At 41.5% G+C, this 25,556-nt stretch overlaps 1 protein-coding gene across 9 annotated transcripts in view; it reads right to left on the bottom strand.

Annotated features, from left to right (window-relative positions):
• The window catches only part of Hivep2 (HIVEP zinc finger 2), a 192,674-nt gene that overhangs the window by 65,552 nt on the left and 101,566 nt on the right, over window positions 1-25,556 (bottom strand). For all 9 annotated transcript variants that reach the window (XM_028861448.2, XM_028861455.2, XM_037200461.1 and 6 more), the window contains one exon: window positions 12,264-12,366. The gene's annotated coding sequence lies outside the window, so the exon portion shown is untranslated. The remainder of the gene's footprint in view (window positions 1-12,263; window positions 12,367-25,556) is intronic.

Here is a 25,556-nt window from a genome sequence, read left to right as displayed (position 1 = left end):
AATCTTGGACCAAGCCTTTTAACAACTAAACGAACACAGTGGATATTGTGAACAGAATTGTCTCTTTTGTGTTTTAGCGACAGGGGTGGGGGAACTAACTCAAAATAATCTGGATTAACTTTTGGTAAAAGGAGTATTGGCTTTCTTGTCTCAAACATAGAAGGAATTTTAGAGATTTTGAAAATATACAATGAAACCCAGTGTGTGCGTGTGTGTGTGTGCGTATGCGTGCGTGTGCATGTGCGTGCGTGCGTGTGTGTGTGTGTGTGTGTGTGTGTGTGTGTGTGTGTGTTGCTGTATTATGTGAAGGCTTCCTATGTGTGCCAATGCACAGCCCGAGGATGACTTCAGGTATACTGTTCTATCACTCTCTCTACCTTATTCCTTTGAGACAGGGTCTCCTCACTGAACATGGATTTAGGCTAGCAGCTAGCCAGCTCTATCAATCCTCCTGCCTCTGCTTCTCTCACGGTGATGGGGTTACATACCCAGGCTGGGGTTTCAAATTGAGATGCTCAGGTATGCTGAGCAAGTGTTCCTACCCACTGAGCCGCCTTCCTAGCCCTGAAATCCAGTTTTACACACACACACACACACACACACACACACACACACACAAATACAAATACATAAACCTATATGTATTTATGTATTCACACTCACACACAAAAGCAAAAGGCTGAGTGATGAGGAGTCAAGGTCCTTGACAGGGTCTTCAAGCTACTGTACAGAGCAGAGCAGTAGCCTCGACTTCCTGGCAGTTCAGTGACCTTGCTGGTTCATGGCTGCTCCCTCTCTAGCCCAGTGAGCTGACTGGGCTGCCAAGATATTGACACTCAACGCTCCTCAAAAAACATGGTTATTAAGGCTTTGAAAAATGTTAGAAAATAAAACATAGAAGTCCTATAGATCCTTATTTTATATCAATAAATATATAATTCTAAGTGTATATAATTATGATGGCCATTATTGAATTATATAGACACTTCCCTTAGACATCTTTTAAAAAGGCCTCAGTAATAATATTATCATTAGTTAAAAAAAAAAAAACTTGAACATGTGATCTGCAGAAAATGTTAACTAATTGTGTCTGTTCTGAAGGATAACTCAAAGTGCCAAGCTTTAAATGAATTAATTTTTTTCAATTTAAATTTTTCACCAGATTTCCAAAACCTGTGCATGTAAAATATACCATTGAGTAAAGCATAAATAATAATTATTGTTATAAAATATTTATTAAAATATATGAAGATATAATATTTATTAGTATTACTTTAACTATTATATAGTTAAATAATAACTATTATAATTCTAGTAAATATTTAAAACAAAGTAGTGAACTTCATATTCACACATACATATATATATATATATATATACACAACATATTAAGTGTGTGTGTATGTGTGTTTGTAGTTTTGTTTTATTTTGTTTAGAGTGAGACAAGGTCTCACTGTTTATCCTTGACTTGCCTGGAAATTGCTATGCAGTCCAGGCTGACCTTGAACTCACAGAGATACACCTATCTCTGTCTCCCAAGTACTAGGATTAAAAGAATATGCTAGCATGCTTGACTCAGATGCACAAATACATACATATATATTTAATTTTTTTCCATTGCTGTGCATGTGTGTGCACCCACATGTACATGTGTGAGGGTGTGTAAGTGTGCATGTGTGTGTGCCTGTGCGTGCGAACTCGAGCATGTGTCTAAGGATGCCCGAAGAGAGCAGAGCATTTCTGAAGATGTAGTGACAGGCACTTGTGAGCTGCCATGTCGGTGCCGAGTCTGAACTCGGGTCCCCTGGAAGAGCAGGAAGTGCTCTTGACTGCCTAGCCATCTCTCCAGCCCCTTCAGATGTATTTTAAGTTTCCCTTTGCATATTGGTTCACTTCTGAATTCCAAGGGGAAGCCGGAAAGGATGGAGCTTGCATCCTCCATGCTACACATGGTAGGATGCCTCTTGAAAACAACTGCTTTCTCAAAAAAAACCCACAAGTTTGGTTTTGTATATTTGGCTTAGAAATGTCATTTCAACATCCGGATTTGGCTTCTTGAACATGTCATTTATTTTTTAAATTCTTGGCTTAGAAGATTCCCTCTCCCTCGTGACATATATGTCCAAGGAACTTAGGAATTGAACGCTGGCATAAAGACTTTGTGTAGCTGCATTTGCAGTAAATCCCAGAGAAAAGCTGTTAAGTAACCAAAGCACTCAAAGCCTGGTGTCTGTCACCTGGAAAAGGTTCAGCTCACCACGTGCCGGGTCATCCCAGCACCTGGTTCCTGAAGGCAGGACCATATGGAGTTCAGGGCCATCCTTGGCTACACAGTGAGCTCAAGGCTACCCAAAGCTACAGGCGACCCTCCCTGTCTCCATAGAAACCCCAAACAAACCAACCAACAAGTTAATGAAACGCACTTACGGTCCCAGGTAGCCCATAATGCTCTATCATCGACACGCAAATGCTCAAAGAGAACTTTATAGTTGGTTCCCCTCTTTGCTCCAAAGTCATAAATATAAGATGCAAGAATATACGGAGTTTTTAAACGATAATGCAGGCATAAATGTAGAAATAATTACATTTTAGAGAAATGATATCAAAATTAAATTTTTTTTTCTTTCTAGAATTCAAAATCCACATTAGCATTTCACCATAGTTAAAAAGAAAGCCTTCCAAATCGGTATCGGGGTGTTCTTAAAATATTAATATGCTTCAAAATTAATAATTTAATTCAAATATTTTAGTCACTGTAAAAACTCACTATAAAACTCTAAGTTTATTGGTGGCATAATGGAAATTATTGCCACTTGTGCTTATATCATAAAACACATTTTTATTGGCTTTGGGAACAAAAGAATTAAAGATTAAGAGTCCCATAGTAAAGGCCCCCCAGCCTCTTGGTTAAATCTGAATCTCTGTTCATTTGAAACAGAGGTGAACTGGCCAGCACGTTACACTTCAAACATTCACAAATCTGTGCTACAAACAAGTAAACAGGAGGAAATGAGTGCGCACCTTGTTTTCCCCTGTAACATAAACAAGCTAAAATAAAAATGATAAATCCTGCAAGACACAAACCAGTCATTCACAGAAAAAAAAAATAGAAAATGATGAAAGTGAGACAAGGAGCAGATAATTTTAAAAAAGGAAAATAAACTCTGGGAGTCTGGATTTAAGTCTCTGACTCACAAGGGCCCTCAGCTCTGAGCTCAGCCACTGGTTATAGCGTCTTACTGGTGCTTCCAGAGGCAGGGAAATCCTCCAAAGACCATCTGTGGGCACACAGACCAGCAGGCTGGCCCCATCTGCCCCAGGGGTTTAGCTAAGGCCTCAGAGGGAAGGAAGTGAGCACCTGTGAGGCACCTTGTCCACTGTGCTCACAAGGAAGGAGCGTCAAAAGGCTGCAAGAGTAAAAGCTGGTGCACAAGGATTTCTCCAGAAGGCCATCCATTTCCCACTGATGTTCTTCTGAAACCCAGATGGAGCTCTCCCAGGCTCAACCTAACTTGGGGTCCAAAAAAGCAGGATGCAAATCACAGGGGAAATAAGTATCTAATATTCACCTTATAAATGTACTTTCACACAAACTCTTTTCCTAGAATTTTGGGAAGCCTGCTTATTACATTGGCTGATTTCCCACAATACACTTTGTTTAAAATTTTGCAAGCCTTTGCCCAACTCGGTTGCATTTCTTAGTCATCAGCCTGGATAAAAAAAGGAACTCAGAAAATGTTTGGTAATTAAAGGATAAATCAGTGAGTGGACACGTGATTATAGACATGTTCATATTCTCTGTGCACTTGTAGGGTTAAAGTGCACGTGCCTTTCCCTCCATTCTGCCTTTCCTTTACAGTACCCTTTCTATTTCTTCAGAATTGAAGGTTATATCAATACAACTGAATACATCCATACAATTTTAATAATATAGGTAATGGCATAAAAATTGCTTTGTTGTGCCAGTTGCTTGAAATAATTGCTTTAAAAACATACAGACAGGAAAACCCAAACAAGACATAAATTCCATCCCTTCGACTTAGTGCTTGAATTCTGCACCACTACCTGCTCCTTCTCCAGGCTATGACACAATGTGCCCTTGTATTCGACTGTGTGGTTTGTCTACTTGTCAGCCTGTAAGTATCCTGGAGAACAGGAAAAGAACTAGTAGGTGTGTGAGTGCGCATGTGTGTGCAAACACGTCTGTGTGTGTCCTCCCACACCCACTTCCCTAGATTGTTCTCGGTAGAAATCTCCCTCTACACGGGCCAAGGGCCAAGGAGAGCCCGAGGACTTCCCTGACCTAAGCCAAGGGTGTACAGTGCACTAGGCACCGTCAGCAGGGTGCCCGGGGGACCACGTGGGAAAGAGGAACTGAGGAGGATGTCAGGAGGGGGGTGGGGAGCTGGTAGCAGGAAGTCCAACGCTTGTGCAGTATTTTGAAATCTGCAAAGACTTCGTAGGACAAACACATTCTCAAGCGATGCCGCTAAGACCAGCCAGAACACAAAGATCTACCCGGGTTTATATAAACTTTACCCAACAAGGAGAAACCACTGAGAAAAAGCTCAGCCCTTCTGCGCACTTAGGTGCTTAATTACATCTTCAAGATAAGACCTCGGACCATAACCCCTCTGACCACCCATAAAACAGGGCACTCAGCTCAGGATGTCACTCTCAGCAGGAGCTCCTCTCTCTAGCAGGCTCCCCCTCCCCCAGCTTTCTCACGCTTTCCTGTCTTTTTTTTTTTTTTTTCCCCCAGCTACATTTCTGACAGCTAGGTATGGTCTACAAATACAGCATGCCCCAGAAGTCTCACACTCAAGGCTTGGTCCCCAGCTGATGGATCCAATTACCAAGAAGTGATTGGCTCATGAGGGCATTGCTCTAACAAATGGACCCATCCATTAAGGAATTCGTAACATAACCGCATTTGGGAGGTAGGAGCCGAGAGGCCTGGTTAGAACTGAGGGCTGGGCTTTGAAAGGAGGTATCTTGTCCCTGGCCTCTGCTTCCTGGTCACCATGAGGTAGACAGCTTTGCTCCAGTGTGGTCAAACAGTAATATAGCCAAGGGGCCATGGACTGAATGAAGCTTCTGTAACTATAAGCCCAAAATAGATCTTTTTTTCCTTTTTAATGGCTTCTTCGAAATACTTGGGACAAACATAAACACTAACACACGTAACTAAAATACTTCAGAGTACTGGATTTGAATTTCAAGGCCAAGTTGAGCATCTGATTCTCCACACACTTCCCACCTTTCTGGTCCAGAAGTCCAGAAGGGGTCCATGACCCTTTGCTCAGCTCCTACTATTACACTTATTACAGAAGTCTGCTCTGCATTTGCATTAACTGAGTACGTACATGAAATCCCCAAATAATATTCAGCTATTTTGAGAAGAATGATTCTCATTTTCCTCAATACATATTTCAACACCCAGTCAATGCATGGAATTTAGCTGGCATTCCATAATTCTATATTCTATTTGGGCTGATTCTCTGACATCTACTAAAGGCATTGAATTGAATTGTTACCTTCTTTTTGTTTCTCAGTCTCCATAGCCAGTCACAAAAGTCCTGCGGAACAGATAATTTACTTACTGTGATCTCTTGAATTTGTCTCCTTATTTGTGTTGCTATATCTGAGCTCAGAGCTTTATAACTTCTCACAGAGAATTAGAAGCCTCCCAGCTTATTTACCTCCAGTTCCTCTGATTTTTTTCTCTACAATGCTATCATTAAATAAGCTTCAATTAGCGCACACACACACACACACACACACACACACCAAAATAAGCCAGTTGTGTGTCCCCTTAGCTCAAAAGTGTGACCACTTTCTTGAAGAAGTACAATTCTTCCCACTTGATAAGACATCCTCTTTCTTTAAAGCCATTCTTAGGAAATCCTATCTGACCCTGAGCCCAACCCCAGGACACCCACGAGAGCATGGATGTGGTTTCTTTCTTCTTGTATCCACAAAACATTCTCTTTAGACATTCCAGTGGACAAGGCTACAAACTTCCTTATAGTCAAGTCAGGTAAACACTACCCCTAGCTCTGTTTTCAGGTTTATTCAAAAACCAATGTGCAGGCTTACTGGTCACTGAATTCCTCTCTGCTTATAGAACACTAAACTGCATATGGCAGAACAGCCTCAAATAAATGTTCACTGAATTTAACCAAATGAAAGCTTCTCTCAAGTAGCCAAAAAGCTCAAGTTCTATGAAAAAAAAAGGGGATGAGGGCTCAAGCCAGCAGTGTTGGTGGTTGTGATGATTGGTGTTCTCAAAATTTCCACTTAAGGATGATGACAGAATCAAGCTAGGCTGCAGTCAATGAATAATTTATTTGTGCACAAATCACTCCGTTAATGGAAATCTTTCATGGCTTAAGATCTAAGATACACTTGGTGCCCTATACTTACTACACTTTTGCTTTAATCATCACTACACAAAGTCATAACAAAGGTAATGGCAATTACAGGATCACAGGATGCTCATAAACTGATTTAATCCAGAATATCTCTGCTGAGATTGAAACACTCCTCTACAGACGAAAACAGCAGTGAATTATACCAAACCAGTCAACTCAAGGCTACTATCAAATTTAAAAAACCTAAGCTTTTCTGATTGTTGGATACATCACCAATTGAAAGAATAATTTCATTTCATCCATGTCGCTGGTATATAGTATATATTTTTCTTTATCTTGGTGCTTAATACCCTCTCTCCATTTCCCTGAACCAGACTGTCAAGTGAAACACATCATAGGAAGAGAGAAGTGTTTGCTTGTGAATCACCTATGGCTGCAGGGGCCAAACTATTCCTGTGCTGTGCTACCTCAGCAAGTCATGACATGGCAGGGGTCATGCTCCTCTAAAGGAAAAGTGAGCTCTTTTCCTGTCTATTTTATTCTGGGAGGCTGAAAGAGACACTCTGGCTGATGGCAGTACTGACAAGCACATGTGTTCTCAAGGAGATGAATTCATGGGGAATTTTGGCAAGTTTAGGGATGAAAAAACCTGAGCCCCTCCTAAACTCTTGGGACTATTTAATGAGCTGAATTAACAGCAAGAAGAGAAAAAAGACTCAATTTTCCCAGTAGATTCTTGTTTTTAACTATGAACCCTCCTGAAAAAATGAAAAGAATAAAACACATGGCATTTTGTCTGGTATTATCTCAAGTACATAAAATCAAGTGGATCAAAAGCCACCCAAACTGGCATCTCTCTTTACTCTCCTTTTTATGTGAAAAGTCCTATTTTAACTCCAGGTTCAAAGCCCTCCGGCTCCCCACCTCCAGAGCATAAACACGAACATGTGCACTTTGATGAACATGTGTACAGAGAGAGAGAGAGAGAGAGAGAGAGAGAGAGAGAGAGAGAGAGATTGACCCCATCCAATCAGGAATCCCTCATTGTTTCCTATAAACTTTCCTTCCAATCATCTGTGGCCTGTTAGTCCTTTACCCTGCCATGCTATCCCGACTCAGGTCCCCAGCAACTGCTCCACCTCCACATCCCACAGTCAGGAGATCACAAGGTCCTCCAGGTACAACTGGTACATTTTCAGTGAAGGTTTTGTCTGCTATTCAGTTTAAGAAGTTACAGGAAATGCTGTAACTGCCCCCACCTCCCCCAGGAGCCTGAATTCAAGAACTCATTCTGAATCCGTATGAGAACACTGTTTGCAGATGATAAGCTTCTCACACTGGGGAGAGTCACCGGGTAAACTTAACAGCGCCTTTGTTAGCTCACACCTGTCCAGGTCTGGAAAATGCACCTTTGTGTGCCATGCTGGTGTTCGATCTTCTGGGATGGCTGAAGAATCCCTAAAATGGGATTCTCATAGTTTCAATATGGCTTCTCTTTCCTCATATGAATCATATTAAACAGAATGTAGTGACCATACCCACAAAGCTCCAATATTTAGAAATGCCAGTCAAGTAGACCCATGACCTCACAGTGATCGTGACATGTCATCTGACATTGGGTAAATCAACACTGAATTCCGCCTGTGATTCACTAGGGATGTGACTTAGACTAAGTCATGAGCTGTGGCACCACCACTCTAGAAGTAGCTTTCATTTCCTTGTATGCAAAATAAAGTATATATAATTTCTATATCATAGCTGTTTTCTCACATGAGATAACACAGGTGAACACTGTTTGTACATGATAAACTACTACACTTGAATGCTAATACACACAGAAACAGGGCACACAGTAACTCAGTTTCACAATGTAGGGGTGGTAGGGAAAAAAACTAATGAGAAGTTTCCCACACAGACATCATATAGTACAAACCAAAGAAAAGAAAAAGAATTATCTGTACAAAAGAGAATATTATTAAATTAGACAGCAGCCTTCCATGAGCATGTTGAATAGCTATAGGACAGACATGGGATGAAATGTATGCTGCTCATATGACTGGTTTAATGAATGCTAACTGACTAAATAGATGGTTAAGTTATTGATCTCATGAATGAATGAAATATGTAGCCAAGTGAAATGCTTGAAAAATTCAAGGAAATACTCTTTGAGAAATGAAACCACATAGCTCATAAAACCAAGTAGTAACTCATGGGCTCCAAACGGATCTATTATAATGGTGAAACAAAGTGAGGTCACTGGAAGTCATGTACAAATGCTCTTAAAAGCCTAACGTCTAGTTTCATACCAATTTGTCAATACTCAAGCATGTATGATACCCTCTTCAGTTATAATAAAACCAAAGGGACTTAAGAGGAAACAAGATCCATGCATGTGAAAATGTACAAAACTGCCCCTCTACAAAGGAAACAGTTCATTGGCTATACCTTGACCACTTACTGGGTTTACTGTGAATTGTCTGTGAAGGCAGGGGAAGGTATAGGAAGCCCAGCAGGTTTGATGTACAGCATGTGAGCAGTGGAAATGTGTCCAAATACAAGCCAAGTGTTTACTTTTATTTTCCGAATTTGTAGAAATAAGAAGGAGAATAAAAAAACATATATGGGCATATCAGAAGAGAAAGGAGCTGTGGAAGGTTGAACAATGGGTCTGAGGAAATCACAAAATAAAGCAATTTCTATAGAAATCAGAATTAGTCATTTTGCACTTCTGAATGTTAAGACTTCAACAATTTCTGATTCTAAACATTAATAACTGTAGTAGCTATGTAATTCTGAGCAAGCAAACTACTACTCTGAAAACCAATGTTCCCAAATAGGTATGGGACTTTTAATTCTTACTTTTAAATGATTGTGAACCTACAGCTAGGATCTTGAATCATACAGTTAGCTCAATAAAGGTTAAAACACTTTCTCTTCTCTCCAATGAAAAGGCACCATTTTATCAAATTCCTAAATAAATCCACCTGTTCAATGAAAGACACGTACAACTGAGAATGTAGATCAGAATGCATGGTTATGGTCCTAGAATCCAGCTAGACATCTAATGTTAAGACTGGTCAAAAGCACTACCAACTTGAAGGAAAACAGTAATATATAAAAACTAGCATTATTATAAAGATAAAAAAATAATTTGTATTTCTTATCCTTGACAAGAAGTACCATAAAAAGAAAATTCTAATGGCTATAGACATTCTTTCTTTGCAAGCTCTTCCTATGTGCCGCTAATTGGTGGTGGGGGAGATTTTAGAGGACATGGCCAAGTTTACCAATAAAGTTTGTGAGAAGTCATTGACCATATTGTCTGTGCATATTATGAGAAAAGCTTAAGAGTTCCATAGGAAACCCTTCCTAAAAATGTATCTGGTCAAATGGGGAAAACATGCCATCTCTGTGAGTTAGGTCCACGCTGGTAGGCTAAAGAACCAACAGGACAATATGTAGTTCCTATAAGGTTTAAGCATTTGCTATTCAACTGTTAGCACTAACCACCATCTTCGTGACCACTAATAGTCACTGGCTCCTACTACCCATTGACCGTATGTTTTATTTTCAGAGAATGTTATAGTTTAAGTAGCATACTTATTTAACACAAAATAATCAGTATTTTCAAGGTGCCGATGCCAAAGAAGCCCACAGCCCAAATAGCAAAGCCATGTCCACTTTCAGTCTCTTCTACATAGCTGACATTACATGCCACAAGTTGAAATTGAATGTTAGTTAGCACTGTGGTCCACACATAATGGGAAGAAGTATAAGAGCCAAGCCTGTGAGTAATATTGAAGTTGATGGTTTGGGGTACTAATTTTCATCTTCTGACATAGAGATTAACTACTAAATACAATGAAGTTTCGCTTTTGAAACTTTTTAAATATCTCTCTTCCTGATGGGATTTTCATATGACAACTTTATATCCCTTTAATTATCCAAAACTGTCTCCAAATGGCACTATGTGTGCATAACAATGAGAATTTCCGGTCACAAATGAGTGCTGAATCATGAACCTTAAGAGGCAGGATGAAATAGATTTTCTGCAGGTTGTAGATTCGATATTTCTCCTCTCCTGGATGTCCAAAGGCTGCACAAATGAAGCCAGACCTAAGGCTGAGGCTTCAAGGCCAATTACCACAGATAAGGGAGCTGTTGGTATCCACAGTCCATACAATATTATCAGTGAGATACAACCTAACCAAAGGTGCCTTTAGGTGCTCCCAACTAAACAAACATTAGCCATTGGTTTTGCTTGAAACTGCCTCCCTAAATAATAGACAGTTTCTTCTCTGATTCATTAACACTCATTGGATTTTTAAGTAGTTTCAGTTTATTCGAAGACAAATTAAACAACAAGGCACACAATTATAGCATCATAAAAAATATGTAAGACTTCAGTCATTCAAATCTTGTGACCTCAGTTAGGAAAATAGTTTCCCCCAAAATTCTCTGTTACTATACAAAGGGTTAATTAAAGCATGAGTTTGCCTGAGCTAAAAAAAAAAAAAAATTACCAAGCCCTAAAATCAGAATCATTTAGACTTTCTGATGCCAAAAATCTGTTTGAGAGAGCAGGCTTTACTACACTGACATTTTAAGAGTAGCCAAAGTCCTGTTCCCACTAAATTCTGGCAGTCCCTGGTGATCTGGGAACAGACAGCCTAAACTCCTCCTGGTTCTCAATCTTCTATCTCAGGAGCCTCCACTGGTATCCAGCACAACACGAAGTTCAACTGAGTAAGCCCTCACTTAAATGTCTTTGCATAACACACACAAACTAAAATTTCCATAGCATAAGAATAGTTTAATATGTCAAGATGTGGGATTTCTTTAAAAGTTCATTGTATCTTAGATTTAAATTCAATAGGATGCAGTTACACACACACACACACACACACACACACACACACACAAGCACACATTTCACCCAAAGTAAAATATGATATTCTCATATTCATCCAAGATTACAAGAAAATTATCAATAAATTTGCAAATTAAAGGGGTCTGGTAGAACTTGGAATTAGCATGTGCAAGGGTCCTGGGTCCAATCCTCTGCATGTAATGTAATAGAATGATATAAAACAGAATTGTTGACAAAAAGGAACAATTTCAAATAGTGACATTCTACATTGTTCAAGCAAAATCGGATGGCACAGACAACAGAGATGACTCAGTGGATAAGAGCGCTTGCTCAGTAAGCATGTGCGTCCACGTTCAGATCATAGTACCCGGGTAAGAAGCCAGGCGTAGCCTTGTGTGTGCTTATAACTCTAGTGTTATAGAGGAAGAGCATGGAAGGCTTCAGGAGCTTGCTGGCTGCTAGTCCAGTCAGTGAGAGGCCCTCTCTCACATGAATAAGGCAGTCATAGAGCAGGGTATCCGACATCCTCACCTGGGCTTTGTGTACACAGGCTTGTGTACCTGCATACACATGCACACACACCCCACACACATCATACACACACACACCCTCTACACACACGCACATGCACACATGCACCCTCCACATACTACACATCACACACCACATACACCCACACCCACACATGCACACGTGCACCCTCCACACACACATCATACACACACATACACACACACACACACAACACACCGTACACCCATACACATACACACACACACACATACACACACACACACACACGTACCATACACACACATACAGAGACACACACACAATTTTAAGCTTGAAACAATTTTTAAAACTGCAGGACAGTTCACAAACACATTCATTGAGCCCCAAAGTCTATCACTGGTTTTGAGGACTTCAAATTATTCCTGTCAAAATCTCACTTAACGCCTACTTAATATCACACTTTGGTGACTGAAGTCAAACCACAGAAAGTGTGTACATTCACTTACCTATTGGCTGGCTGTTGAGGGCCTGTTCCAATCAAATCAATTCACTTAATCTTTCCAGTAGATCTGATTATCATTGTCTTTTGACGAAACTCACAGACTTCACCTAATGAAAACACCAACAGAAGAGCACTTAACTCGGAGCTCGATGCTATCTGCAAATTAGTAATACAAAATTCAAATGCAGACTAGAGCTACGTCTTTTTTGTCACCGTGCTACAAAATAACAGAAGTATTTGGCAACTGGATTAAATTTTAAAACTGGGGCAAACTAGACGTTCAAGCACAGAGAGATTAAAGTCACAGGGTGAGGTGAAAGAGTTGGTTCCCAACCCCGATTGGCACATGGAAATAATTGACCACATAATGCAGGGACATTAAAAAAAAAAAATCACACGCAGACAAGCATGGGAATAGCTGTTCTGGAATAACCCCCATTGATTACTATAACTGGCTGGCACAACAGAGTTGTAGGCTGCATTTCACAAAAGCCATGAAATCTTGGCTACAGCCAATTTCTGCTAAGGAATAGACACTAACACCTAGACTGACAATTTATATGTAACAGTGACCGAGCCATCTTGAAAGGAGCTCAGCAACACGGATTTCCAGATCCTTCTGAGCATGCCGTCCAGCAACTGTCCACAGCAGTGAAGCCCCACTGACAGTTTATTATAAATATTATCAGCACCCTGCACTCATTTCGTCAGCGCAACACCCATCCTGAGGTCCAGAAATCAAATTACTGTCTCAGTGATGGGAGAAGTTCCAAGAGAGATCGAGCAATAGCTCACCTGGTGAGAGACTAAAATAAACACTAGAGGATGGAGCAGAAGAGCGGGTGACAGAAGATAGCACAGCTTCAAGCAAATCCTGAATCAGGTCGCACCGGGGTAGACTCGGTATTTTTCAAACGAGCCAGTATTTCAAAGTCACAGGACATAAACACAACCACATCCTAGTCAAAGTTCAAGCCCGTATTCCAAAGCCATAGATACATGGTTTTTATTGCCCTCTCTGGAATTACGAGACAGCCACTTCCCCGGTCTCATTACACATACTAATGAAATTAATCAGTGTTTAGAAGAAAACAGTTTGAAAGAGATTTGCTACCCACTCCTAGTTTTAGAAGATCTTCACTCAAAAAAAAAAAAAAAAAAACCCTGCTAATAATGGGTAACATAAATAACAATAGCCACATCCAAGTAGAGCCTATAGCAAACAAGGGAATATTATGAACTTTCAAGAAAACCTATGCCTACATTCTGGTCTGACTGCTGTTCACAGAGTGGTATTCAGGAAGCTCACTTGGGCATGCACTCAAGAGACTTCTTCATTAGCAAAGATAAACAGTCCTTATTATCTTTCCAGAGTTCCTGCCATTAGCGTGACAAGACAAATGTCATCTGCTTTGGTTATTAACTTATCCATCCATTTATTTCTGTGATGTTGGGAATATAACTCAGGGCCTTACACCTGAAAACTACGAGCTCTACCATTGGCCTGCACCACACCCCCAGCTCATGCTGTGTGTGTGTGTGTGTGTGTGTGTGTGTGTGTGTGTGTGTGTGTATGTGTTAATTTTGCTGAATCAACAAATAAATCATCATTCGATGGACTGCAAGAAGGCACCATACAAACATATGATGTCTTTGAACACCTAAAGATGAGAAAATATTTCTTTATCTTTCCATTTTTTGTTGCGCAAGCATTTCAAAGACTCTCAAGTAACAATGGTACCTACCTTCATGATACAAATTGTGAATATAAGCCAGGCTGGGTGGGTGTAGAAGCTAGTGCATGTTTCTTTCAGTGGGTCACTTTCCAGACCAGATGAGGGCTCATCTCATGAGTTGAACACACTTCAAGATTCCTTCTTACTACACTACTGCTTTCCATTTTGTGGGGCTATGTGTGGCATATGCCTGTGTGTTTATGTGGGGGTCCATGCATACACAGATGGAAGCCAAATGGCATCACTGTCTTCTTCTCTGGGTCTCCACTGTATTTTTTGAGACAGGGACTCTTGGTACCCCTGGAACTCACCCACTGGCTAGACTGGCTGGTTAGCCAGCCCCCCAAGATCCACCTGTTTCTCCTTCCTGGCACTAGGAATGCAGATGTGTACAGCCACACCTGGCTTTGAGTGTAGGTATAGGTGTTTGGGAATCTTAAGTCAGGTCCTCAGGTTTATGCACCAAGTACTTGACCCACTGAGCCATCTCCCTGGCCCTCAAGCTCAAAAGTTCTTTAAAAAATCTTTATTTGTACAAGGTGAAACTGATCCGTACAAGCATTGAAATCCAACATCTCTTTCCAATCTTGCTCACTTCTTACATAGAATATGGTTTCCTTAAATTATATAATTTTCGCCTCCTAAGAAGTCTTAAATTTCTAAGTACAACCAGTTATTAGGCCCATCGGTTATTAGGCTCATATGCTAAAAGCCTTTTCACCTACACAGCTACAAGCATCTTTTCAACAGCGGTTGTTGAGGATGATCAGTGCATTCAAATGACTTAAGGACATGTTCAATGCCCGCAAAGTGCTTAAAAGTGGTCCAAGAGCGGTAAGGAAAATCCACTGTTCACCCATGAGTGACTTGATTACATGACTGCCAGCGATTAGCACACAAGATACAATTAGGTTGTCTGTAAGCCTAGGTGGGCAAACCACAAGCCTTTTTTTTTTTTATGGTCATTTCCTTAAAAATAAACAGTGACACATGGCATTATAGGAGATCCCTACAATTCTGCGCTACAAAGCGAAGAAACAAAGAAACACTTTTACAACCAGCTAAGAGGCTGGGTCTAAACTGCCTCCCCTCTACCTTCTGTTATTGCCTCCCACACCACACTTGGCACTAGCGCGGAGGGAGGGAGGCACTGCTCCGTCCCTGGCACTGCGGCCCTATCAGAAAATTAAAGTTCATCTGAACTTTGCATTTTAAGGTCTAGCCAGTAGAACAGTCTGTCGTGAGCTACTATGCAACCATGCTTGTCACCAATTGGACTATTTCAATTTACATGTCATCAATCACACAAACTGACAATGCTCTGCTCTCGTGGCTGGGGCTCGATAGATGGCCTTCCCTGCTCCTACACAGGAACCAAGCTCTGCAAGCTCATAGGATACTCCCTGGGGCAGGGTAGTGCTAGTCTGCTCCTCGAAGTAGCTCACAGCAGCTGGAGTAAGCTCGAGTCAACCTGTCCTTACACACCTGCGATCGTGTTGAGCAGTCTTCCATCGCTCTCCTTTCACTGACAATGAAGCTGAAGCTCAAAAGGTCAGAACTGCCCGGGGTCTGCAACTAGAAACGGATTTCTTGGCTTCTTTTATACTAATGTCCCTTTTCGAATTGATGCAACTCACCTCCTGGAGGGTACCAATCCTTAACCTTAGAAAAAGTTGACTCGCTGTTGGTTGTTTTTGGTCTTTGCTCTTTGATTCTTCTGGGGACCTTCCACTCAGCTCCCAAATAAATCACACATGGAGGCTTATTCTTATTTAAAAATACCCGACCTTAGCTTGGCTTGTTGCTAGCCAGCTTTTCTTGACTTTAAATTATCCCATCTACCTTTTGCCTCTGGGATTTTTCCTTTTCTTACATATGTATATCTTACTTTCACTCTTACTCCATGGCTGACTGGGTGGCTGGCCCCTAGCATCCTCATTTCTTTGTTCTCTTGCTCTTTTTTTTCTTCTTCAAAGATTTCTCCTTCTATTTATTCTCTCTGTCTGAAAGTCCCGCCTATCCTTTCTCCTGCCTTGCTATTATTGGCTGTTTAGCTCTTTATTAGAACCATCAGGTGTTTTAGACAGGCAAAATAACACAGCTTTACAGAGTTAAACAAATCAATATATATATAAAAGAATGTAACATGTCTTTGCATCATTAAACAAATGTTCCAGAGCATAAACAAAAGTAATGCATCTTAAAATAATATTCTCCAACACTGACTGAGTACTAACTCTGTTAAAACTGTTTCTTGGTTTAGGATACAAACGAAAGGTGAATAGAAATGAGTACAAAGAGAGAACAGACACCAAACACTGCAAACCTCACACCATTCCATCACTACTATCACCACCTCCTAATAGCTTGGTTAAGTACAGCCACCCTGCTTAGTTACTCATATTAGTTTCTTTAGAAATATATAACAAAATTGTAAATATCTGAACCAGAAAGACAGTCCTAGTCTGCAACCAAACATACCATCTACTATTTGCTCCAATACGAGTCTATATTATGTAGATGCCCTTGTACTGCATGTATATTCTTGTTTTTTTTTTTTTACTTGTTGTAGGCAATGCTTTATTTTCATGTATTCAGCTCATCTTTACCAACCACATATTATTTCACATAGTTTGCTGAAGTCCCTTCTTTCATTATTCCCCCATGTGGAAAGACTTCACATACTTTTATCTGTATCATCAGAAATACTATTTTCCTTAAAATATTATCAGAAACAATATTATTAAGCCAAAAAGTAGGAATATTTTATAAACTTATATTTAACCCATATCAAATGATTCAAATTTCTTATAAAGCAACCAACAACAAATAAGCATTCTACATTCAGCAAATGTCCTAACTTTGTACTTAACACTCTTTAAAAAAGGTTTATTCAATACAAATTGTACCTGTTTCTTCTTTTTTTATTATTTTAATGGTGACAGTAATTCTTTTCCTGTTTAATATAATTTTACTGTCTTTTACCTTTAATGAATAATTTACCTAATGATATAATTTGACCATGTTTAGGTTCTGGCTTTACTTTACATTTAAATGGTCTTTGGTGTGGTGTGTGTGTGTGTGTGTGTGTGTGTGTGTGTGTGTGTGTGTGTGTGTTAACTTTTCTATAAAACTTTATTTTGAAATGCTTAATGATTTAAAATAGCTAGCATGTATTTGGATCTACAGCATGAGGTACACATTCAAATTTTTAACAAATTCCAAATTATCCACAATTCTATTTATTAAATTACATTCCTCACACATTTTTCAACAGATTTCTTAGAAAACTTTGAAGATGAAGTTTTAAATATGCATTTACATATATGGGGTGTATGTGTGTAGATATGTACATATGTGTGCAGGTACCAACGGAGGCTAGAAGTGGGTGCCAAATATCCTGGAGATGTAGTTACAGGCAGTTGTGAGCCAGCTGCTGTGGGTGCTGGGAACCAAACTCTGGCCCTCTACAACAGCAGCCAGGGTCATGTTCTCAGATCCTGATTGCTAAATTATGTTGGATGTTTATGTTGTTGCCTATGGAATCAGTTTCTCACTTCTCTTTTTATTATCTCAACCTATATATTGAAGATGGAACTTTGGTTCAAATTGTAATACTATGGTAATACTATGTGACTGGCACTGAACTACACAATTCCATGTTGTTGCATGAACACAGCATGCACACGTTAGGCTGCTACTGTGACTTCTGTTTGTGGTGTGTCCTCTTCGTTATTTTTTCCTAGCATTCTTCAATACACTTGTGTGCTTACAACATTCTCAGCTGCTTTGTTCCAGGTTACATAGCCTTCAACCCCTGTGTTTTCTGCCCTTCATTTCAATCACAGTGAAAAACTTCCACTTGGATTGTGGTTAAAAACTACATTGATCATAAATGCAATGTTTAGGTGTGATAAATGGAAATGTCCTTTTTGGACTTTAATTTTCCAAGTTAACCAAGCACACTGTATTATAAATTATCTCTCTCTGTGTGACACTCTGACTTTCACATTCCATAAATGTTCATATTCTGTTAGTCTCCTCTCCTTTCCCGTTCCTATTTTAGTTGCTAAAAATACATCATTCCTATCCAGCAACTAATTGTGTTAATTCCTTTGAAGTCTCCCAGAATAATATCCTCTGCATGTGGTCAAACAATGATTAAGTGGAAGGTAAGTATTTTAACTCCTACCTTAAATAAACCAGCTTAGTTTTCTTGAGAAAACTGAGACCGAACTATACATAAACACTACCACTGCCACAAAGTAGCTCCATCAGCCATTTAATTTCCCTATCCCAAGAACCCTGGAGCTCATTTACAACAAAAATGAGTGGCTCAGACAGCCTAGTGCCAAGTACCTTCTTCCCTCTTCACTCTCAAATGTCTCTCACTTCTTCTGTCATCTAGGCTTGGATTCAAAGACAGGGAAAAACACAGTGTAAGTGACTTGGAGACATAATAAAATAAGCAGGCCTGGTGACACAGGCCTGAAATCTCAGCACTCAAAAGGGAGGCAGGGAGACCAATCTGAGCTACATAAGATGCTCTTATAATAAAATACTTTCAACTTATTTTTTTGTACTGAAAACAGTCTACATTTTGTCGTGCATGCTAATTACAACCATATGCCATCATCCTTGACTTAATGGATGCTAAATAGGTACTAGAAAGCAATCTTACATTTCAGATACCTTATGTGGTCCATATATCTAGACTCTGTGTTTCTAGGCAAAAGAAGGTCAACACACACACAAAAAAAAAATAAAAATAAAAGGAGGCAAGCAATTCAATCAACTGTGGGAGAGTAGGTACCTAAAAACCAAAGCTGGTTCTGTATTTACATTATGAGCCAGACCATGTGTCCAGTTTTGTGAAAGTACAAGCGACGTTTCTCTGTTTTACTGAAGAAAGAAGAAACGCATAGAGAAAGTGGCAGATATTTCATCTAAACTGTGTTTCCTAAAAGACTGCAAGATGTCTACAAATTTTCTTCCCTGGAGTTCAAAATAGCAAGCTGAGTGGGAGTGAGCAGTTCAAGACAGAAAGAAAGAGGAGGAGAGGAGGGAGGGAGAGAGAGAGGAAAGAACAAGTAGAAGGAGGAGGAGCTAAGGAAAGCAAACTATACTGTTCTGCTCCTTGGTGTGAGGCATCTACAAGGGGTCATCTGAAGAGATGTGTATGGTTTGCGTGAAATGATAGTTTGAGCCAGAATACAAATGCAGTTCATATGACTTCGCATAGAATCTCTTGGTCATACATAATGTATGTGTATCTCTGTGTGTGTGTGTGTGTGTGTGTGTGTGTGTGTGTGTGTGTGTGTGTGTGAAAGAGAGAGAGAGAGAGAGAGAGAGAGAGAGAGATGGAGGGAGGGAGGGAAGGAAGAAGGAAGGGAGGGAGGGAGGGAGGGAGGGGAGGAAGGAGGGAGGGAAGAGGGAGGAAGGGAGGGAGGAGAGGAGAGAGAATGCACAAAGGTTGACTCTGGGTGTCTTCTTCAATAGCTCTCCCTTATTTGCGGGGACAGTATATCTCTGAACTTGGAGCTTGCTACTTTGCTAGACTGACTGGTCCCTTAGCCCCAGAGATCCTCCCATCTCTGCCTCACCCAGTCTTTTAAGTGGGTGCTGGGGATTGAAACTCACCCTCCTGCTGTCAAGGCACGTGTGTTACAGATGGAAGGATCTCATCAGTCCTAAGTGGGACCAGTTAGACTTAACGACTAAAAACAGCATCATAGTCACAGGAAAGGCAAGCAGTTCTCTGCTACAGCCAGATACCTTTCTAGATCACAAAAGAACTTCTGCAAAAAAGGAAAAGCTGAAGATGCTGTGGTCTTGACAGTGCTTTTAAAAACTTCAAGAGACACCTAGTCCACAGGGGAGTTTGCTAAATTACAATGTTAATTCTAGATCCTGTAAGTCTGAGATAAAAACCCAAACATGGATGATGTCCTAATATGAGGGCTGCAGATTAAGCATCAAGATTTTAATTAATAGCCAGTCAATTACAAACGCTTGCTAAGTGTCTGACTCTCTGGCCGTCACTGCAGGAAGTGATAAAGTCTATGACATGTGACCTGAACAACAACAACAACAACAACACAGACACCTCTCAGGCAGTGGGGAGAGAGAATGAACACGCTGTTTCTTAAGAGTAGGTGATCGATGCTAAAATGAGTGCTGAGGATCCCAAGAATAAGAATTGCTGAGAACAGGGAGCGTTCAGTTTAGTCAGTGGCAGCTGCCAATGGCTTCAGGTGTGCTTGGACGTACAGGAACTACGGTGGAACTGGAAGTAGACAGGAATAAAGAAATGAAGGACTCCCAGGGCAAGCAAGAAGACAGAGTTTAGACAGCTATGGTGCACCTGCTTTGAGGTCATAGGTCTCGTCACTGGAGACTTACAGCCACAACTCACTTTTAACCTAGGGAAGGGAAGACTGTAGCTCTGGCATTCATTCTCAGGTCTGAGAATTATAATCCTATCCTACAATGCTGAGGATGGGATAGCATGCCTCAGCCCTATGCAAATTTGCTCCACTGGCAGCAGTAACAGTGTTAGGAATGACAGGTTGGGAGCAATCCTGGGAGCACAAAAGTATCATTTTGGTATACATATTTATGCATATGTATGTCTCTGGTTACCATGTCTTTAATAATAGCTTTAACAGCACTAGGCCACAACGTTTTTTACTGAACCATAATTAATAATTTTCTGTTAGTGTTTGAATATTACTTTTACTGCAAAAAAAAATCACTGTTCCTTGTACAGTACTTTGGGAAGGCACATACCCACACAACACCCTCAACTACAGCATCGTGCTTCCTTTTTCCTCCCACACTGGCTGACAATAGGAAGAAACATACCCAGAAACAGAATGAAATCGCTAATGAATTATATCTTCTTTTTTTTTTTTTTTTCTAACCTCCTCTGAAACATTTTCCTGCTGGCCCACATTATGCTGTACCTATTGCACAAAGTATTCGATAGGAAAGCAAGAGTGAGCTGAAAAGATCTGTATCAAAGTAGGCATTCCATCAAGAGGCTATTGTGAAGAAGGTAACGTAGGGTAGTGGGTACGTAACTGCCACCAGCAAGTGCAAGAGAAGCATCTGAAAAGACTGAGCGCAAGTCAGCATTCTTAGGTCAGGTTAACGACCTTACCATTCTACTTCCATTGGTCATTGAACAGAGTCCATCACCGTAATGAAGCCCCGAGAAACGTATTTGGAATGCTCTGTGTACCATGCTTCCTATTCATGTAAACTGGCCTAATGCATTAGCTGAAAGGATTTTTAAACAAAAAGAAAAAGCGAAGCGGACAATGCCGAGGTTATGACACTAAGCAAACACTCCACATGCAACAGAGTTAGTGCAAGAGGTTTACTGGGGGAGGAGAGAGGGAGAGAGGGAGTGAGGAAAAGGCCGTCCTGGAGTGGGGACATGAGAGAGACAGGTGACAGACAGAGACGAGGCAAGAAGAGAGGCAGGAGAAGGGAGTGAGGGGACCATGACTGGCAGGCACTTTTAAAGGGTGCACCTGTTCACAGCTGATGGTGGAAAGGCACCCGGAGGCGGGGGATGATGTCACTGCTTAGGTGTTGCCGCCGCAGCCACAGCAGGAACTAACCTTAACTATCCCAGGCACCTGCTTTCCCTACTGAACTCGCCCCATGGGCTATCTGTCCTCCCACAAGAGAGATCCGAATTTAGGAAACACCTCATGGCAGCATTCTGCCATTCCAAAACCTTGAGGCTTGAGCATTACAAGATACCTGTTATCGTTAAAACTCCTACTAGGTAGAGCCCTGGAACTCAGCTTCCTCCAGTGAATTACTGTTCTCCATCCATAGTCCCATCCAAGACCTGCCAGACATACAAGCACTCACTAACAATGAGAAAACATCACCAGCATAAGAACTCGAAATTAAGTCTAACCTACGCATAGTTTCAGAACACAACCTGGACGCCCTGGTGAAACACCAAAGCCTGCCTCCCGCAAATCTTCTCAGCTTCCTAACTCGGAACCCTTCCTGGTACCCTCCCCTATCTGAATCATGGGATCAAGTCAACTACATCTATTTTATTTCTCTAAACCCATAACAGCAAAAGAGTTCCAAAAACAAAAACGAAACACACAGTGAGATTTTGTGAGAAAAAAAAAATGAAGAGGAAAACAAAAGCAAACATGAACTCTTGGGACTTAATCAACTTCCACATAAAGAAAGTGAATAACTATAGGTCAAGAGACAGACTTAGAGCCGGGCACGGCACTGGCACACGCCTTTAATCCCAGCACTCGGGAGGCAGAGCCAGGTGGATCTCTGTGAGTTCGAGGCCAGCCTGGTCTACAGAGCGAGATCCAGGACAAGCACCGAAACTACACAGAGAAACCCTGTCTCAAAAAACCAAAGAGAGAGAGAGAGAGAGAGAGAGAGAAGAGAGAGAGAGAGAGAGAGAGAGAGAGAGAGAGAGAGAGAGGCAGACAGACAGACTTGGAGGCGGGGCTTTGCTAGAACAGGATGAAGAAACTCCCCTCAGTGGGAAATACCACCACTAACTCCAGTGAGATACACAGCAAGCGGTTCTTATGATAATAAATCAGGGCAAGACAGATTGCTTTTGGTTTTCTGAGGCAATTTCTGTTTGACCTGAGTTGGCCCTTCTGAACACAGACCCTCGGGGATAAGTCTCCCTCAGGAGACAATGATAAGGTGTGCACAGCTTGGGGCTAGTTAGGAAACACAGAACCATTTCCTACTCCTTGGTGGCCACCACTGTAATCCTCTGTGTTCACGTGTCTACCTGCTTTTAGGACTGCCGAAGGGGAATCACCAGAGGTCAGAAAGTTCTACCTGCCACAGGACAGCTTCTAACTCCAAGCTCGGAACTGCGGTTCAAACGGAATTCAGCTGAGAAAGACTTTCCCTGCCAGAAGTCATGTCTTCGGAATCCTGCTGCCAGGCCTTGACTACATGAAGGTCAGTGCAGCCCCCAGAGGAAGCAGTTCAACTAGCTGGATTGGTTCTCCCCGAGGGAGCCAGGCCTAGAAAACCCTTCAGACTAACAATGGACCTGGCAGCGAGCTGTTGTCTTCCCCCACACAGAGGGGTGGGCCCTCCTCCCCAGTGACAGGCAGGCTGCAAACCTGTCCCTGGCAGAAACCCGAAGGAAGCCCAGCTAAGCAGGGCAGTCAGGGACAGCCACTTGTGGCTGAATCAAAGGCAGGCTCTCTCAGCCTCAGGACTGAGACTGTGGAAATGTATATTGCAGACAGGACATCCCTCCTGGCACTCGGTGTGAGTGAAGGCCAGGCTGCAGCAACAACAACCTGGCCAGAGGACAGCCTGCACTACACATCAAAGCCAGAGGCGCTGGGAGGCTGGCCGGCAGCCAAAGACACTGGGAGCTGCTGGGGAGAGCACCCCGCCAGGGACAATAGGAAAGGGACCTGGTAGAATCTTGGAGTTCCAAGCCCTGGGGAGGTCTATCTCAGAGTTCCTGCCCTCTCCTGTCAGAGCTGTGATTCGATCTCTTTGAAGAAATAAAAAAGGAAAAGAATATGCATGCTCCAACTTTTCTGTCTGAAAGACAGACACCACAATGCAAAGCTGAATGCACTCTGGTCCCCATAGCCTGCAGCCAAAATCCCAAACAATAGAGCTAAATGAGATATGGCATCCCCTCCACATAACCCCCTCTCACCCCCGCCCACACACACACACACTTCATTTTAAGAGGGCTTTAAGTAAAGGGAGTTATCTCAAACATTTAAATGCAAACATCATGGCTGCTTTGTTACACCCTCTCAGATATTTCCCACCAATTCTGTTTAATTAGAGTCACATCGAATGTTAATTATAACCTGACAGCTCTGTGATTTGGCAGAGCACGGCAAACAGTGCCCTTTGAGGTAACAAGGATTTAAGGTAGGGCTCCACACTCTGCCTCGCAAGCATGACGCAGCTCTTGACTTCTGAGAAGGTTCTACTGGAGAGAATTAGCCACTTATTCAAGAGAAATAGAATCAGCTTCTAACACGATCTTAGGCTTACATGTTCTTAGAGAAAGCAAACTAGAGACAGAAACAGGGGCCCCTGCCCTGCAGGAGGGTTGTGAAACCAGCTCAGTCTGGGTTGGCAAAGGGCTGGCAAAGCACACACTAGGGGATCTGCATTCTGATCTGAGGCACTGCACACATATAAGAGCAGACACCTGGCATGGGGAGCCCTTCCGGCCAGTTTTGCCTCATCATTAACCTCCAGGTTCAAGGAGAGACCCTGACTCAAAAAATGGAGAGTAAATGAGGAAAACACCCGATGCTGACCTCTAGCTTCCATATGTGTGCATGCATGCACACACACATACACACACACCCTACACACACACAACCTATAAGAGAGAGAGAAAAAACATATCTCTTGATATGTGATGGCTGGAGCTCACCGAGCTTTATGGGAAAACAGACACCACCAAAGACATGGGACCCTAGCAACCCTCAAGTGACTGGCTTCCCTCTAAGAAGCCACACTGCAGGGACGCTCATTAGAACAGAGAGAGCTTGTCGGCTCTCTTTTCAAAGGAAATGTATGTGAGTTGAGGTCACTCAGTACTAATCAGGCCTGTACATCATGGCTGTATGGCCAGCAGCACATGCTCCATTAAGCCAGCAGTTTGTCATAGCTCTGTCTGTCATTCCTAAGGGCAGGCTGGGGGAGGAATAACTTGCAGCTCCTCGCTAATCCGGTGTAGGGATGCCAAGGTACAGTGTATTACTTGATTGCATAAAATGAAGAGCTGTTCTCAGCTTGTAAATCACCATTCTGGCTCCTTCACCAAAACTAAAGCCATATTACAATCCTTTCAAAATACCTTTTTCCCTTCCATATCCATTCATTTCAACATAAGCAAACATTTAAAGGTATCCCGGTAAACCTCCAAAAGGTGAAACTGCCAGAGGGAAGAGATTAAAAAAAAACAAAAACAAAAACAGGAGTTTACAAATGTTTACCATTTAAGACGGTCATTGTTACACAGTCAGTGGGCAACCAGCCTTTTTCAGGACTCTAGTACCCAAGGGCACCAATCCATTTCCTTTAAGTCACCCTTCTCAAGAGGACTTTGAAGAAAAACATAATAATAATAATGGGAATTTTACAGCTTCTAACTGATATAGGAGGAACCTTAGCTATTTCTGTAATTATTCCCCTGAGACTTGGGCTGACTATTCTAAAAACAGGATGTTTTGTTTGTTGTTCCTCATAAAAAGACAACCAGACCAGTACCAGGCTCGAAAACATCCCCACTACAGATCCATGTAAAGTCTGGCAATATCCAAAAAGCCAAATGGAATTTTTATTCATGTATTTAAAATTTTTTTTTTTTTTTTTTTTTTTTGCTCAATGTGAGATGACCTCGGGAAGTGTGTTTCTTGTTTTTATGAATGCCGAGAGGCAAAGACAGTTACATAACTCCACGCCCACTGGCTCTGCCTCCTAGCTCCAAGAATTCCAGCCTATCTAGAGCTGACTCTTCACAGCTAAGGCTTGGAGTTTTTAAAATT

This window comes from Peromyscus leucopus, chromosome 8a (genome assembly GCF_004664715.2).
Source record: "Peromyscus leucopus breed LL Stock chromosome 8a, UCI_PerLeu_2.1, whole genome shotgun sequence".
Taxonomy (NCBI): Eukaryota; Metazoa; Chordata; class Mammalia; order Rodentia; family Cricetidae; genus Peromyscus; species Peromyscus leucopus.
The sequence above is the reverse complement of the archived record's forward strand: the minus strand, read 5'-3'. Positions and strand labels throughout refer to the sequence as shown.